The sequence below is a fragment of the Macaca mulatta genome, chromosome 9, assembly GCF_049350105.2.
Source record: "Macaca mulatta isolate MMU2019108-1 chromosome 9, T2T-MMU8v2.0, whole genome shotgun sequence".
NCBI classification, from domain to species: domain Eukaryota; kingdom Metazoa; phylum Chordata; class Mammalia; order Primates; family Cercopithecidae; genus Macaca; species Macaca mulatta.
The window spans coordinates 38,652,576-38,669,188 of NC_133414.1; the positions used below are offsets into that span (position 1 = coordinate 38,652,576).

Genomic DNA, 16,613 nt, shown 5'->3' on the forward strand with positions numbered 1-16,613 from the left:
TTGTTAGCATTTATAATATTCTCTAATTATCTTTGGTATTTCTGTGATATCAATTGTAATGTCTGTTCTTTTATTTTGCTGATTTGTTTCTTATCTCTTTTCTTGGTTAGTCAAGCTAGCAGTTTATCAATATTGGTTATATTTTTGAATAACATATCGCTTCATTGACCTTTGTATTTCTTTCCTTAGTCTCTCTTTAGTTTTTCTCCAATCTTTATTATTTCTTTCATCCTGCAAATTTTGGGTTTGCTGTGTCCTTGCTTTTTCACTTCCTTGAGGTGCATTGTTATATTGTTTATACGAAATCTTTCTGCTTTCTGGTGTAGATGTTTATTGCTATTGCCTACCTGTTCTTAATGTGTTTGCTGTATAGTATAGATTTTGATATGTCGTGTTTTCATTTTCACTTCTTTCAATAGTTAAAAACATATCCATCTTGAAAACCAAACACTGCATGTTCTCACTCATAGTGTGTGATAGATATACAGCTGTTGTTACCATGGTGATGGCCAGTGTCATGCAGAAGATTATACCTTGCTATTCTCTTGCTCAGTGGAATTCTTGCGGGGAATCAGCAAAAAGGGAAAAGCAAAAAAGGTAGGAAATATAATGGTCACATTGAAAGTAAGTCATTAACCATTCCACAGGATATTGACCTTCATCTAGAAACAAAGTCAGATACAGAAGTGGATACTTTAGCATTGCATTATTTTCCAGAATACCAGTGACTGGTGGATTTCACAGTGGCTGCTACAGTTGTGTATCTAGTAACTGAAGTCTATTACAAGTTTATGAGGCTTACACAGGAAATGAGTATCAGCTTAGTCTGGTGCCGGTTTGTTTTGTCTTTTGCAATCAAAGTTCTATTTTCGTTAACTACACAATATATTAAAGTAGAATATGGTGGTGAAAAATCTATTTGTGTCACCTTTGGATTTTTTTTCTTTGACAAAGCAATGGTAGTGTTGATGGTAACAGAAAATTATCTGGAATTTGGACTTGAAACAGGATTTACAAATTTTTCAGATAGTGTGATGCAGTTTCTTGAAAAGCAAGGTTTAGAATCTCAGAGTCCTGTTTCAAAACTTACTTTCAAATTTTTCCTGGCTATTTTCTGTTCACCCTTTGGGGCTTTCTTGACATTTCCTTGATTACGACTGGCTCAAATGCTTCTGGATGCCCTGAATTTGACAACAGAAAAAATTACACAAACATTACTTCATATCAGCTTCTTGGCACATTTATTTATGGTTTTGCTCTGGGTAAAACCAGTCACCAAAGACTACATTAAGAACCCAACCTTGGGTGAAGAAAGTATCCCTTTAATGCCAGAAGCCACATTCGATACTCCGCGACTCTGGTTAATAATCCTGCTGTGTGCTTTGTGGTTGGCCATGATGTGTAGTCACCTGCAAGCTTATTTAAATTTAGCCCAAAAATGTGTGGATCAGATGAAGAAAGAAGCAGGGTGAATAAGTACAGTTGAGCTACAGAAAACGGTGGCTTGAGTCTTTTATTATCTTTGTGTCATTGCACTGCAGTATGTGGTGCCTCTGGTAATGCTGTTTCACACCACTCTGCTTTTGAAAACACTAGGCAATCATTCCTGGGGTATTTATCCAGAATCTATCTCTACCTTACCAGTGGATAATAGTCTGCTCTACAATTTTGTTTACTCTGAATTACCGTCAGCTGAAGGGAAGATGAAGGTTACTGTTACACAAATAACAGTGACACTGAGCAGCTTAAAAATATTTTTACTCTTCTTCTTTTTTGAGGACTTCTGTCTTTTCTGACCTGGTGGATTGCTGCTTGCCTCTTTTCTACAAGCCTTTTTGGGCTTTTTTATCACCAATATCTGACTGTGGCATGAATCTCAGTTAACAAAAATACATATCAAAATCACACTTTAAATTCAAATATTTGTGTCCTTAAAGGGCTGATGAAAACCAGAAGAAAGTAAATACAATGGGAAAAAAATCAGAATATCTTGTATTAAATGTTTCCTTTGTATTCTCAGGGTGAATTAATGTTATAATATTTAAAATTACAAAATAGATTGTTAACTGTTACACTGTGGCATTGGAATTTTAACTCTCTGTATTTACTGGTATGAGAGGGCTATCTACAAGGGTAATATTTCTGATTACCTTGGTTGACAGAAACCTCCAGCAGTCTTTGAAACATCTCAAATGACTCTAGTTATTGATTGCTTTTAACGGTATTATGGTACTGTTGGTAGTCATAGTGGCTGTCTATAGAACAATCTTCAAACTGAGCCATGCTTTAGGGGAGGGAAAGGGGCTAAAGTCTCTTCTGTTGGTAATGTATTAGTTACTCCTGAAATGATAAAATCCAACAGAAAGGAAGAGATAGCTACTGTATATTACAGTAAAGAAAACTGCATAGTTATTTTAAATTTAATGGAGGTGAATATGGTTAATATCTACAACTACTTCAGCTTGAGAATAGGAAGAGTATTGTTTTAAAACATACTCTACCCAACTAGAGAGTTCTTTTAAAATGATTGGCCATATGAACATTTGTAATCTTGCCATTAGGCTTGTACCTGCCATATTTTATTTTATTCTATGATCCTAAATAGCTCCTTTTAATAGTCTAAAAGTATTTATCGATACTGATCAGACTTTAAAGAAATTACTTTGTAAACCTGCTGACTACCTGTATGTATTGTACATTTATTATATATTAAATATATAATATATTGAGATTATAAAAGATGGGAATATTGATTCCTTATAATATTTTAAGTTGCAGAATGTATGTTAAAAAGTGATTTGAATGAGATGATTTGTATCTAGAAATTTTATTTCCTTTTGGAATGAGATTAAAATACATTTTTAAAGTTCAAAAAAATGTCCATCTTAACTATTAATTAATCCAGTGGTCATTTGGGATTATGTTATTTAATTTTCATGTATTGATATAATTTCCAAAGATCCTCTTGGTGTAGATTTTTACTTGTATTTTATGGTGGTTTGAGTTATTTGCAATACATATTTTTTCAATGTGTTGTCATGTATATCCTATTGTGTTTTATTTTTATTTATTTATTTATTTATTTTTTTGAGACAGAGTCTTGCACTGTCACCCAGGCTGGAGTGCAGTGGCGTGATCTCAACTCACTGCAAGCTCCGCCACCTGGGTTCATACCAGTTCTCCTGCCTCATCCTCCTGAGTAGCTGGGACTACAGGTGCTGGCCACCACACCCAGCTAATTTTTTGTACTTTTAGTAGAGATGTGGTTTCACTGTGTTAGCCAGGACAGTCTCGATCTCCTGACCTCATGATCTGCCCACCTCAGCCTCCCAAAGTGCTCGGATTACAGGCTTGAGCCACCGTGCTGGGCCAGCCTATTGTTTTTCAGATGTTGAGATTTGTAGTCTGTTATGGAGAATATGCTAATAAAAAGAATGTTTATTCTGCCTTTGTTGGATAAAATGTTTTGTAAATATCTATGAAAATCATTTGGCCTAAATTCCAGTTTAAATCCAATGTTTGTTTTTTGATTTACTGTTTTAATAATCTTTTTCATTCTGAGGTGGGATGTTAAAGTTTCCCACAGTTATTGTATTGCAGTCTATTCCTCTCTTTAGATGTAGTAATATTTGCTTTATGAATCTGGGTACTCCAGTGTTTGGTGAATATATATACTCAGAATTTTTATATTCTAACTTAAATTCTGGTTTGTGTGGTATAAGTATAGACATTTCTGCTTACTTTTGGTTTCTTGTTGCATGAAATATCTTTTTTCATGCTTTTATTTTCTTGTCTATATTTGTCTTAATAGGTAAGGTGCATTTCTTGTAGGCAGCCTATAGTCAGACCATGTTTTCTAAGTTCATTCACACAGTCTATTATCTTAAGTGAATAATACAATACATTTACATTCAAGGTTGTCTTTGATATCTAAGGTAGTGTTTCTGTTATTGTCTTAACTGTTTTATATATTCTTTGTTCCTTACTATTTATCTGACTTTGTCATTGCTCTTTGTTAGTTTTTTTATAGTGGTGCCATGAGTCCTTGTTCTTCTTTTTTTGTGTATTTTCTTTATCAATGGGTTTTTTACTTTTATGTGTTTTCATGAAGGTTATCCTTTTGCTTCCAAGTTTAGAATTCATTTTATAAATAATTTTCATCTTAATTTCTTTGTTGACTTCATGGTCATTCATGTTGTTTAAATTTCATTTATTTGTATAGTTTCCAGAATTTCTCTTGGTATTGATTTCTAGTTTTGCTCTACTGTGGTCAGAGAAGATACTTAATCTGATTTTGGTATTTTAAAATTTGTTGAGACTTATTTTGTGGCCTAAAATATGGTCTATTTTGGACAATAATCCATGTACTGATGAGAAGAATGTATATTCTGCAGTTGTTGAGTAGAATGTTCTGTAAATATCTTTTAAGTCATTTGGTCTAAAGTCCAATTTTAGTCCAATGTTTGTTTCTTTTCTGTCTAGATAATTTGCCTAATGCTCTGAATGGTGTGTTGAATTTCCCAAGTATTATTGTATTGCTCCCTATCTCTCTGTTTATGACTAAATATTGGTTTTATAAATGTGGGTGATCCAGCATTTTGTAAATATATATTTATAATATGCATGTTCTTAATGAATTGACCCCTTTATTATTATATAATAATCCTTTTGCATTTTCTTAACTGTTTTTGACTTAAGGTATGATTTATCTGATATAAGTGTAGCTTCTCGTTTTTGCTTTTAGTTTTCATTTACATGGAATATCTTTTTCCACGCCTTTACAGGTAACATGAGTTTCTTGGAAGCAGCATATAGCTCAAAAATGTTTCTAAGTGTATTCAGCCAATCTATATATTTTTAAATGAATATTTAATCCATTTACAATCAAGGTTTACATTGATATCTGTGGTTTTGTTCCTGTCATGTTGTTGTTTTCTAGTTAATTTATAAATTATTTGAATTTTTCATTTTCTTTGACTGTCGTTGTTTGGTGGAGTCCTGTAGTAGAGTCCTATGATTTGTTTCTCTTCCTCCTTCGTGTGATTGCTTTACCAGTGAGTTTTATACTTTCATGTGTTTTCCTGGTTGTAAATATTGTCTTTTTACTTCCACGTTTAGGAATCAGTTGAGCATTTTTTGTAGGGCCAGTCTAGTGGTGACACATTTCTTCAGCATTTGCTTGTCTGGAAAAGATTGATTTATACTTTATTTATAAAGTTCAGCCCTGCTGAATGTAGAATTCTTAGCTGACTTTATTTTTTCTTTCAGCATTTTGAAAATGCCATCCCACTGTTTTCTGGCCTTTATGGTTTCTCCTGAGAAACCCACTGTTAGTCTGATGGTGTCTCCTTCATAGGTGAATAGATGCACTTTTCTTTCTGATTTTAGAATCTGTGCATTTACACTGATTTGAGACAGTCAGATTTTAATGTGCTGTGGTGAAGTCCTTTTTGCACTGCATTTGTTAGGGATCACTGAGCCTTCCATATCTGAATGTCTAAATCTCTTGCTAAATGTGGAAAGATTTTATCTATTATTTCATTAAATAGGTTCTCTAGGCCTTTTGAATTCTCCTAACCATGATAATACAATTCATAAATTGGTTTGCCCTATGTAGTCCCAAATGTCTCAAAGAGTTTCACTTATTTTAAAAATTCATTTTGCAAAATTTTTTCTTGATTATTTTAAAAGACCTATCTTCAAGTCATAGAATTTTTTTTCTTTTCCTTGGTATAACCTATTTTTTAACGTTTTAAATGTGTTTTGGGTTTCCTCCAATAATTTTTTTTTTCCTTCAGAATTTCTGGTTTTTATTTTCTTTTCTAAGATACCTATTTCCTTTCTCATTTGTACCTTGAATTGATTTTCTGACTTTCTTTTATTGGTTTTCAGATTTCCCTTGCATCTCACTGAGCTTCTTTAAACTTAATGTTTTGTATTTTTTAGGGGTTGATGAATTCGTTTGTTATCATGATAATGGTGAGGGTTTCATGGGTATACATGTGTCAAAACTTAGCCAAATTTTACACTATAAGCAGGTGCAGTTTATAGTATGGAAATTATACATCAATCAAAACATTAAAATAGAGCCACAAACTCCTTTATATTTCCCTCAATATGAGATGGATTATAATTCTCTTCCCCTTGAGTGTGGATTGGCCATATATGTCAGTACAGAATAATATTTCTGTACTGCAAAAGATACTGATAAAAGAATAAAAAGAAAAGGCACAGAATGGGAGAAAATAATTGAAAAACACATAACTGATAAGAGACTGGTATCCAAATATGCGAAAAATAAAAAACACTTAAAACTCAAGAATGAAAAATAAACAACCCGGCCAGGTGCAGTGGCTCACACCTGTAATCCCAGCATCTTGTGAGGCCGAGGCAGGTGGATCACGAGGTCAGGAGATGGAGACTATCTCCTAACTAACATGGTGAAACCCTGTCTCTACTAAAAATGGCTAACCCGGTGAAACCTTGTCTCTACTAAAAATACAAAAAAGAAAAAAATTATCCAGGTGGCGTGGTGGTGGGTGCATGTAGTCCCAGCTACTCGGGAGGCTGAGGCAGGACATGGCGTGAACCCAGAGAGGGAGCTTGCGGTGAGCCAAGATTGTGCCACTGCAATCCAGCCTGGGCGGCAGAGCGAGACTCTGTCTCAAAAAATAAACAATAAAAAACACTTAAGGCCGGGCGCGGTGGCTCAAGCCTGTAATCCCAGCACTTTGGGAGGCCGAGACGGGCGGATCACGAGTTCAGGAGATCGAGACCATCCTGGCTAACACGGTGAAACCCCGTCTCTACTAAAATACAAAAAAAATTAGCCGGGCGAGGTGGCGGGCGCCTGTACTCCCAGCTACTCGGGAGGCTGAGGCAGGAGAATGGCGTGAACCCGGGAGGCGGGGCTTTCAGTGAGCTGAGATCCGGCCATTGCACTCCAGCCTGGGCAACAGAGCTAGACTCCGTCTCAAAAAATAAAATAAAATAAAATAAAATAAAAATAAAAATAAAAAACACTTAAAACTCAAGAATAAAAAAATAAACAACCCAATTATAAAATGGCAAAGGATTCAAACAAATACAAATGTAAAAGTTGTAAGGCTTCACTAAAGAGCATGAAAGTATGGCAAATAAGCATATGTTAAGATGTTCAGCATCATGTGTCATTAGGAAATAGAAATTTAAAATAACAATGACATACTGCTACACCCATATTAGAGTGGCTAAAATCTAAAACACTGACTACACTAACCCTAGCAAGGATGTAGAGTAACAAGAGCTCTCATTTATTGTTGGTGGAAATGTTTATACATTCTATTTATATATTCTATAGTTTTATATATTCTATTGGATAATTTAAATGTATTTTCCTTCTCATAATCTTCCTATAATTATATTTATATTTTTATACTTTGTCTTTATTTGGTGATATTCATTCTGCTCAATATTTTAGTTTACTAATCTTTTTATCATGTGAGTCTAACTTGATATTTAACCCAAATATTGTGTATTAAACTTATTCATTTTTTTTCAATTTATCTTTGGCTCCTTTCCAAATATGCTTGTTTAGTTTATAATTCCTTGATCTTTTCAAATCACTTTTAAAAATTTTCCATTTGATTACAATGGAAACTGCTCAGGGAAATAAAGTTGTGTCTGCCTTTCCCAACCCATACTAACTCACCCCTCCCATGTCACCCACACATTTAATCTCCTCTTTGCTTTCCTGAAAACCTGGCAACCACATGGTTTCTACTGTTAACCTTAAGATTTTTCACCTTCAATAATGTTGGCTTCAGTTGAGGGCTAGCCATTTCCTGTCCATAGATCACTATGTATTCTCCCATGCCCAGAGCTCCAGAAACAACTATGACTTGAGACATAGAGAATGACTTACACACTTAGGTAGAGAAGATTAGGTTTCTTCCTCCTTCCCAGGAGATCTGGGACCTACACCACCACTGAGTTTATACTATAAAATAAAAAATATCACACTCATCCCACAGATATAAAAAGTATAAAAAAAAATGTGTAAGGAAAACCTACTCGGCCGGGCGCGGTGGCTCAAGCCTGTAATCCCAGCACTTTGGGAGGCCGAGACGGGCGGATCACGAGGTCAGGAGATCGAGACCATCCTGGCGAACACAGTGAAACCCCATCACTACTAAAAAGTACAAAAAAAAAAAAAAAAAAAAACTAGCCGGGTGAGGTGACGGGCGCCTGTAGTCCCAGCTACTTGGGAGGCTGAGGTAAGAGAATGGCATAAACCCGGGAGGCGGAGCTTGCAGTGAGCTGAGATCCGGCCACTGCACTCCAGCCTGGGCAACAGAGCCAGACTCCGTCTCAAAAAAAAAAAAAAAAAAAAACCTACCTCTATGTAAATAGTATCACTGTTGATTTGATAATTTTAATAGTTTAACCATCACCAAAAGGAGTTATCTCAAAAATGCAAATTAGGCTAAACATCCAAAAATTTGTCAGTGTAACACAGGATAAAAATAAAATACAAAAAAAATTTGATACACACAAGAACATTTAACAAAACCAACATCTATTTAAAGTAAAACCCAAAGCAGTCCAGAAATACAAGAAAACTTCCTAGACCTGCTAAAAGGCATCTATAAAATGTGCAGCTAATGTCACATGTAATGGTTAAAACCTAGGTTTGGGAAAGTTATTTTAGAAAAAAGACAAGAATGGACTCCACCTGCGATTGGAAACTTTACATATGATGTTATCATACAAATAAAAATTTCTAAGAAATTTTGAAAAACCCACTAGAACTAATAAATGAGTTCAGCAAGGTTGCATGATTTAACATCGGTACAATTTTTTTTAAGATGGCTAACTAGGAGCATTTCAAACCAACTGCATCCATTTAGTACCATAATAGTATATAGACAATCATATATTCAGTACGTTGTCCAAGAGAGAACACAAGAGATCAACAGAAAAGTGACAGGAAATGACAAAAACTAGAAAGGAAAAGAAAAACAGGCAACCTGTGTGGCCAAGACTGGCTGGAAAATAGGAGTGACTCTATAATATAGGAGAAAGTAAGCAACAGCATTTCTCTGGTCCATTTTCTCACTAGGGAATCATAAAATCTAGATCATGAGAGAGCACTTTGACCCTCCCAATCCCTGCATCTAGCCAAAGGAGCAGTCAGGTGACTGAGAAGAAACCACTCAAGGGAGGGAACATGCCCTTGGTTCCACACACTTCCTGTAGCCTAAGAAGCTATAGCAAGATGACCTTTTTAATCCTAGCTCCTAACAGAGTGTTCATGGTCCTAGTCATCAGGGTTGTTGTCATTCCTAGTCATTAAGGAAACTCAAGCTACTGCGCATGGAACTGGGGCATGAGCAGGGAGTGGGCTAGCACAACCAAGACTGAGAAGCAAGCATGACATGGACAGCAGCCAACAGCACTGAAAGTGGGCATTATCCCCAGGACTTGAGCAGGATGACAGTTGTCACAGTGGCTTCATCTTGAGCTGTGGAGGAGTTCCTATGACCCAGGGTTGAACTAAAGAACAGCATAAATTTCTCAGGTCTGACAGAATAGCCAGGGTGTTTGTGACAGGTGGGAGGAGGGAGCAAGCGCCAGTGGGGCTGGGCATGACAGGGATAAATTTGCCCAACCACCAGTCAAAGTTGTGGGTGCTGAGACCACCACCACCCTCCCTGTGGCAGGACCTCAGAGCAGTGACAGTTGCCCCTCACCCAAGCATTTCACCAGCCCCCTGAGGATTGCCTCACTCCTACCAATTACCTCTATGCAGGCACTCATCACTGGGGAAGTTTGAGTGCAATTCAGCTCCATCCAGTATCACCCCTTCCTTAGGACAAAGTGCAGGATCCAGGGTTGTAAGGAGATTCCCCAACCTAATCCACCACCTGGGACAACAAAGTGTGTCTTTTGGGGTCACTGAAGTTGGGCATAAACAACACACTGCTTCCATCACAGCTGGCTTTTACCTGCAAGTGCCACCAACTGGCCTAGATGCTGGCATACACAGCCCATTACAACCATTGCCAACACAGCTGGGACTCAGAAGAGCACTGGAGACTTGGAAGAGCATTTCATCACTACTGATTTTTCCATTGCACATGCCACCATGACTGTCCAGAAGTTTGAGAGTCCATTCGCCCTCCCAGTATGCTACAATTACAACTGGCATCTGAGTAAGTTACCCTGCTGGTGGCCTGCCTGGAGTCACCAACACAGGTGCCAGCATATGTCACTCTAGGTCAAAAGGATAGATAAACTTAGTTCACCAACACTAGCACTGAAACCTAGAGATGGGCCCATACAGCATTTCAGTGTAACCAGCACAACTTCACTGTAGCCCCTAGAAATAGCCCCACTGTAATGCACTGAGGAAACCATAGATACCACTAATGATATTTTACAGCCAAAGAAATCGCACAGAGACTTCACAATTGAATGCAAAGCCAATAAACCCTACCCAACCAACATTCTACTCACATCTTCAGGAAAAAAATCCTCACCCTCAAAGTAAATTCAAAAATAAAAAGTGACTTTTACATCAGATGCATAGAAATCAATGTACAGACACAAGAAACATAAGAAAGCAAGGAAATATGACATCCTTAAAGGAACACAATAATTCCTTAACAAAAGATTTTCTTTTTTTTTTTTTTTTTTTTTTTTGGAGACGGAGTCTCATTCTGTCTCTCAGGCTGGAGTACAGTGGCACAATCTCGGCTCCCAGGTTCACGCCATTCTCCTGCCTCAGCCTCCTGAGTAGCTGGGACTACAGGAGCCCACCACCATGCCTGGCTAATTTTTTTTTTTTGCATTTTTTTAGTAGAGATGGGGTTTCACCATGTTAGCTGGGATGGTCTCAATCTCCTGACCTCATGATCCACCCACCTCAGCCTCCTAAACTGCTGGGATTGCAGGTGTGAGCCACTGCACCAGGCCTATTATTATATAACTGGCCCCAAAACTGTCCATAAGCAAAATCTCTGCAGCACTGTGATATGTTCATGATGGCCATAACACCCATGCTGGAAAGTTGTGGGTTTACTGGAATGAAGGTAAGGAACACCTGGCCCACCCAGGGCGGAAAACCGCTTAAAGGTGTTCTTAAACTACAAACAACAACATGAGCAATCTATGCCTTCAGAGCATGTTCCTGCTGCAGATAATTAGCCAGACCCAACCCTTTATTTCGGCCCATCCCTTCATTCCCCATAAGGGATACTTTTAGTTAATCAAATATCTATAGAAACAATGCTAATGACTGGCTTGCTGTTAATAAATACATGAGTAAATCTCTGTTTGGGGCTCTTGACTCTGAAGGCTGTGAGACCCCTGACTTCCCACTTCACACCTCTGTATTTCTGTGTGTGTGTCTTTAATTCCTCTAGTGCCGCTGGGTTTAGGATCTCCCTGACCAAACTGGTATCAGGACAAAAGATTAATTTTCCCCCTAATTTTGGGCTATGATGAATGAAGTGGCTATGATCATTTACATATACATCTGGGTAGACATTTGTTCTGTTAGATTTCCAGTAAGAGTTATCTGATTTACTTCTTTATATACAGATCCTGCCTGCCTGCTTGCCTGTCTTCCTTCCTGCCCCTCCTTCTCCTCCTTCCCTCCTTTCTCTCCTTTTCTTCCTTTCTTTCTAATAGGATCTCACTCTGTTGCCCAGGCTGGAGTGTAGTGGCACAATCATAGCTCACTGCAGTCTCAAACTCCTGGCGTCTCGCCTCAGCCTCCTGAATAGCTAGCACTACACATGCACTCTGCCACGCCTAGCTAGATTTTTGTTTTTGTAGAGACGGAGTCTCCCAATTTTGCCTGTCTGGTCTCAAACTCCTGGCCTCAAGAGATCCACCCACTTCAGTCTCCCAAAGTTCTGGGATTACAGGTGTGAGCCACCATGACCTGTCTATATGGATTTTATTTTTTTAAAAAAGTAGTTTTAGTCCCACAGCAACACTGAGAAGAAAGTACAGAGAATTCTCATCTAGCCTCTACCCCTCCCCCAACATGCCCAACCTCCATTATCAACATCCCCCACCAGAGTGGTGCATTTGTTACAACTGATGAACCTACACTGACACATCATCATCACCCAGAGTCCATGGTTTACACATGGTTTACACTAGGGTTCACTCTTGGTGTTGTACATGCTATGGATTCTGATAAATGGGCAGCGATATGTACCTACTATTACAAAATCATACAGAACAGTTCCACCGCCCTAAAACTCCCCTGTGGTCTGACTATTCACGCCGCCTTCCTCACTAAACCCTGTCAATCACTGACTCTTTTACTGCTTCCATAGTTTTGCCTTTTCCAGGTTGTCATACTTGGAATCATACAGTGTGCAGCCTTATCAGATTGGCTTCCTTCACTTGGTATTATGCATTTAAGTTTCCTGTTTATGGATAATATCTTTGCATCACTGAATAACATTCTATCATCTGGATGTACCACAATGTGTTTATCCCCTTACCTCCTGAAGGATATCTCAGTTGCTTCTAAGATTTGGTAATTCTTTTAAAAAGCTGCTGTAATCATCAATGTGCAAGTTTTTGTATGGACATAAGTTTTCAGCTCATTCAAGTACATGCTAAAGAGATTACTGTATCATATGGAAAGAGCGTGTAGTTTTATAAGAAACTGCAAATCATCTTTCAAAATAGCTGTACCATTTTCATTCCCACCAGCAGTGAATGAGAGTTCCTGTTATTCTACATCCTCCCCGGCACCTGATGTTGCCAGTGTTTAGAATTTTGGTGATTCTAAGAGGTGTGTTATGGCATCTCACTGTTGTTTTAATTTACAATAACTTAATGGGATATGCTGTGGAGCATCTTCTCAATTGCTCACTTGCCATCTCTATATCTCCTTTGGTGTAGTACCTGTCCAAGTGTTTTGCCCATTTTTAAATCACAGTGTTTACTTTCTTATTGTTGAATTTTAAGAGTTCTTTGTCTATTTTGGATAAAGTCCTTTAGCCTCTCCAGCAGCTGGGACTACAGTCTTCTGCCACCACGCCCGGCTAATTTTTTGTATTTTTAGTAGAGATGGGGTTTCACCGTGTTAGCCAGGATGGTCTTGATTTCCTGACCTCATGATCTGCCGCCTCAAAAGTGCTGGGATTACAGGTGTGAGCCACCTCACCAGGCCTATTATTATTATAATTTAAGTTCTAGGGTACATGTGCACAATGTGCAGGTTTGTTACATAGGTATACATGTGCCACGTTGGTTTACTGCATCCATCAGCTCGTCATTCACTTACTTATTTCTCCTAACGCTATTCCTCCCCCAGCCCTCACCCCCCAATAGGCCCCAGTGTGTAATGTTTCTCCTCCCTGTGTCCATGTGTTCTCATTGTTCAACTCCCACTTATGAGTGAGAACATGTGGTGTTTGATTTTCTGTCCTTGTGATATTTTCCTGAGACTGATACTCTCCAGCTTCATTCACGTCCCTGCAAAGGACATGAACTCATCCTTTTTAATGGCTGCATAGTATTCCATGGTGTATATGTGCCACATTGTCTTTATCCCATCTATTATTAATGGACATTTGGGTTAGTTATAAATTCTAATCCATTATATCATGCTGTTTTCCTGTCCTGCCTCAGTACTAATGACCTGAAGAGCCTTGTTGAAGGAAGACTCCATCTGATGACTCAGAGCAAGTATTTTTTAGTGTGTTATTGTTATTAGCAGAAAGAGGGCCGTAAAACACATGGGGTGAGCTGAATATATTCTAGGCAAAAGAAGAAAATATTCAAATTCTCATGTTATTTTATCTAATTATTTTATCTCTTTTGGTGTGTGGCTTATAATGTGTGTATTGTATTAATAAAATTATATAAACATGTAGTTTACAAATAGTTGCCAATATTATTAGTGCATGTCCAAGTATTATGTTACTGGAAGTATAATCCTCAAAATATACCATTAAGCTCTTAAGTCAATAGTACCCTAACGCTTTTCCTGGTTCTATCGTGACAGCTGAGCAAAATTGTTCTGAGGGTGCAGACAGATGCTAAAGCACTCTCAGTTATCGGTTCTGGCAGTAAGATGAATGTGTTTCTTTACTAACTTATGCTCTTGGACAAAGATAACAATTTTAACTATAAAATGTGTTTCTTATAAACTCATAGATATCAGGAGGTTGTAGAGCAATGTTCTACAGTATAGTCATAATTGATCTTGACATATAATTGGGCCCACTTTTATCTCAAAAGAGGCTGAGTAATTATGGTACTTTTTCGTTTTTTTGTGATGTAAGGCTAAAATGTTTGAGTCACTGGATTAAATAGATTTGATAGCACAATGGTGCCTACAATCCTGGCAAATAACATTAGTAGCTGCAAAATTGTTCAGTGAAATCATGCAAGGTGTTCTGATGTCATGTATTTCCTGAGACAATTTGAGGAAAATTATATTTTAAATTGGAGACCAAAATATTGTTCAAGGCATAAGAGGGGATTCCTGTATTAAGAGGGATCTCAAAAAAAAAAAATCATGTTATGATCATTTTGTCGCAACTTTATAGTTTTCATAAAGTTATTGCAAGTAGTGTTTACTCTCTTGAAAAGTCAGTGATGGACATCAGAAATACGCGGATGTGTTGAAATGAATTTACATAAAGAATCTCTTAGATGGAAACTAAACTGAGAAAGACCCAGGGCCATTTTTAGGTGGTATAGCTAAGAGGGTTTTGGTAAGCACAACAATGCCCTCCAAAGATGTTTACATTCTAGTTCTCAGATACTAGGAATATATTATATTTCATGGCAATGGGCATACAAAGTTACACCTCAGATCAAGATTGCTAATCTTCTGATGAAAAACGGGGATATTATGAATTATAATGGTGAGTTCAATGTAGTAATTAGGGTCCAGAAATGTGAAAGAGATACAGAGAATGGAAAGTGTCAAAATGATGGCATCTTAGAAAGATTTTTTCAACTGTTTGCTTTGGTAATTTTCTCCATATTAGCTTAAAATTCTACCAAGTTCACATAAACTATACACATATAATTGGATAATTTTATATGTTAACAGCATCAATATAAAGTGAGAGAATATAAAACAAAAGTATAATGTCTAAAAGGGGAGACCCAGGTACAATTAGAGTATAGATAGTGTACATTTTGTAAGGTCATAATTGTGGATGGCTTGGTGAGACAAATATTAATACATGTATGTTTTAATAATTATTATTAAATTATTACATACACAATTTGGTGTAGAAAATAATGTAGAGGCTGAATGATCAAGAAGTCATATGCGATAGTCTAGGTTTATCAAGGGTAGGAGGATAATGTAAAAAATGAAGATGATTTGTGATGATATTGACTACTAAATAATAAACACTGATGATATGAAGTCTTTCTTTGCCAGATATACAAAATAGATTTTCTCTTTGCCATTTGGAAGGACCCACTTTCCACTTATGTTATCATTAAAAGATCCCTTTTATTTCCAAGCTGGCATTGGAGTCCACCAACACTGTCTTGTTTGTTTGTTTGTTTGTTTGTTTTTTCCTCCATATCTTCACATTCTTTCTGAATAACAAGCCTAAGTCCCCATGACCTGATCACCTGCCACTTGGCCTTTATTCACCTAGTGATGCTTCTCATAGTAATGGATTTGTTTTCTCTAGATGTATTTGAGTCACTTCATTTTTGGAATGACTTCAGATGTAAAGTGTAATTCTACCTGAGCAGAGTGACAAGGGGGCCTCTCCATCTGCACCTCCTGCCTCCTGAGCACTCTCCAGGCCATCACCATCAATCCTAGCACCTCCTGGTTGTCAAGAGTTAAGCATAAATCCATAAATTACATTATCCATGTTTTCTTCTTTTTTTGGTTCCTCAATTTATTTTCCAGAAGTAACACGATCATGTATACAGTAGCTTATTTCAAGTGACACAGACCAGGCAACTGACAAATAAATACTGACAAGTAAATATTGCTCATTTTCCCAGATAATCTCTATAATCAAGGGACTGATTTTTATTCTGGCATTTTCCCTGAATATTTACTTTGTAGAAATTATGTTGCTCGCAATTGTGTGCATGGTGATACTCTTGTTTAACCATCAGAGGTGATCTCAGCACCTTCACAGCCCCAGCCTCTGCTCCAGTCCCTCCCCAGAGAAAAGGGCCACCCATACCATCCTGCTGCTGGTGAGTTGCTTTGTGATCATGGGCTCAGTGGACATCATTATTTTATCTTCCTTAACCATGTGGTAGGTTTTTAACTCAGTTATCCCGGATATCCAAAGGCTCACGATCCATCTTTAGGCTTACGTTTGTTCTTTGGTACAGATCAATTTGTCCTTTTGTACAAATCAATTGATAAAGGAATAATAAATGTTCTGCAAAAATAAATTCAAAGAGACATCATTTTTAATAAGATCATAACAAAAAAATAATCCTCTGAAAACAGCGATTTTTCCTTCATCAGTTAAATTATTGAAGTAGCACAGGATTTTCATCTGACTTAAGTACAATGTGTGAAATTATAATTTCATATCTAAATACTTTTGAATTTCAGGCTACCAAGAATTATTTGGTTTCCTTAGTTCAAAGTCCAC

At 37.3% G+C, this 16,613-nt stretch overlaps 1 long non-coding RNA gene and 2 pseudogenes across 1 annotated transcript in view; all 3 read left to right on the forward strand.

Moving 5' to 3' along the window:
* LOC114669916 (uncharacterized) overlaps positions 1-13,894 on the forward strand; it is a 50,950-nt gene extending 37,056 nt beyond the window's left edge. Inside the window, exons 4-5 of the long non-coding RNA XR_013397794.1 lie at positions 5,269-5,356; positions 13,642-13,894. This is a non-coding gene — a long non-coding RNA (uncharacterized LOC114669916). The remainder of the gene's footprint in view (positions 1-5,268; positions 5,357-13,641) is intronic.
* On the forward strand, positions 497-1,873 carry LOC106996307 (transmembrane protein 161B pseudogene; annotated as a pseudogene).
* MACMULV1R-PS1024 (vomeronasal 1 receptor macMulV1R-ps1024 pseudogene) lies at positions 15,468-16,320 on the forward strand (annotated as a pseudogene).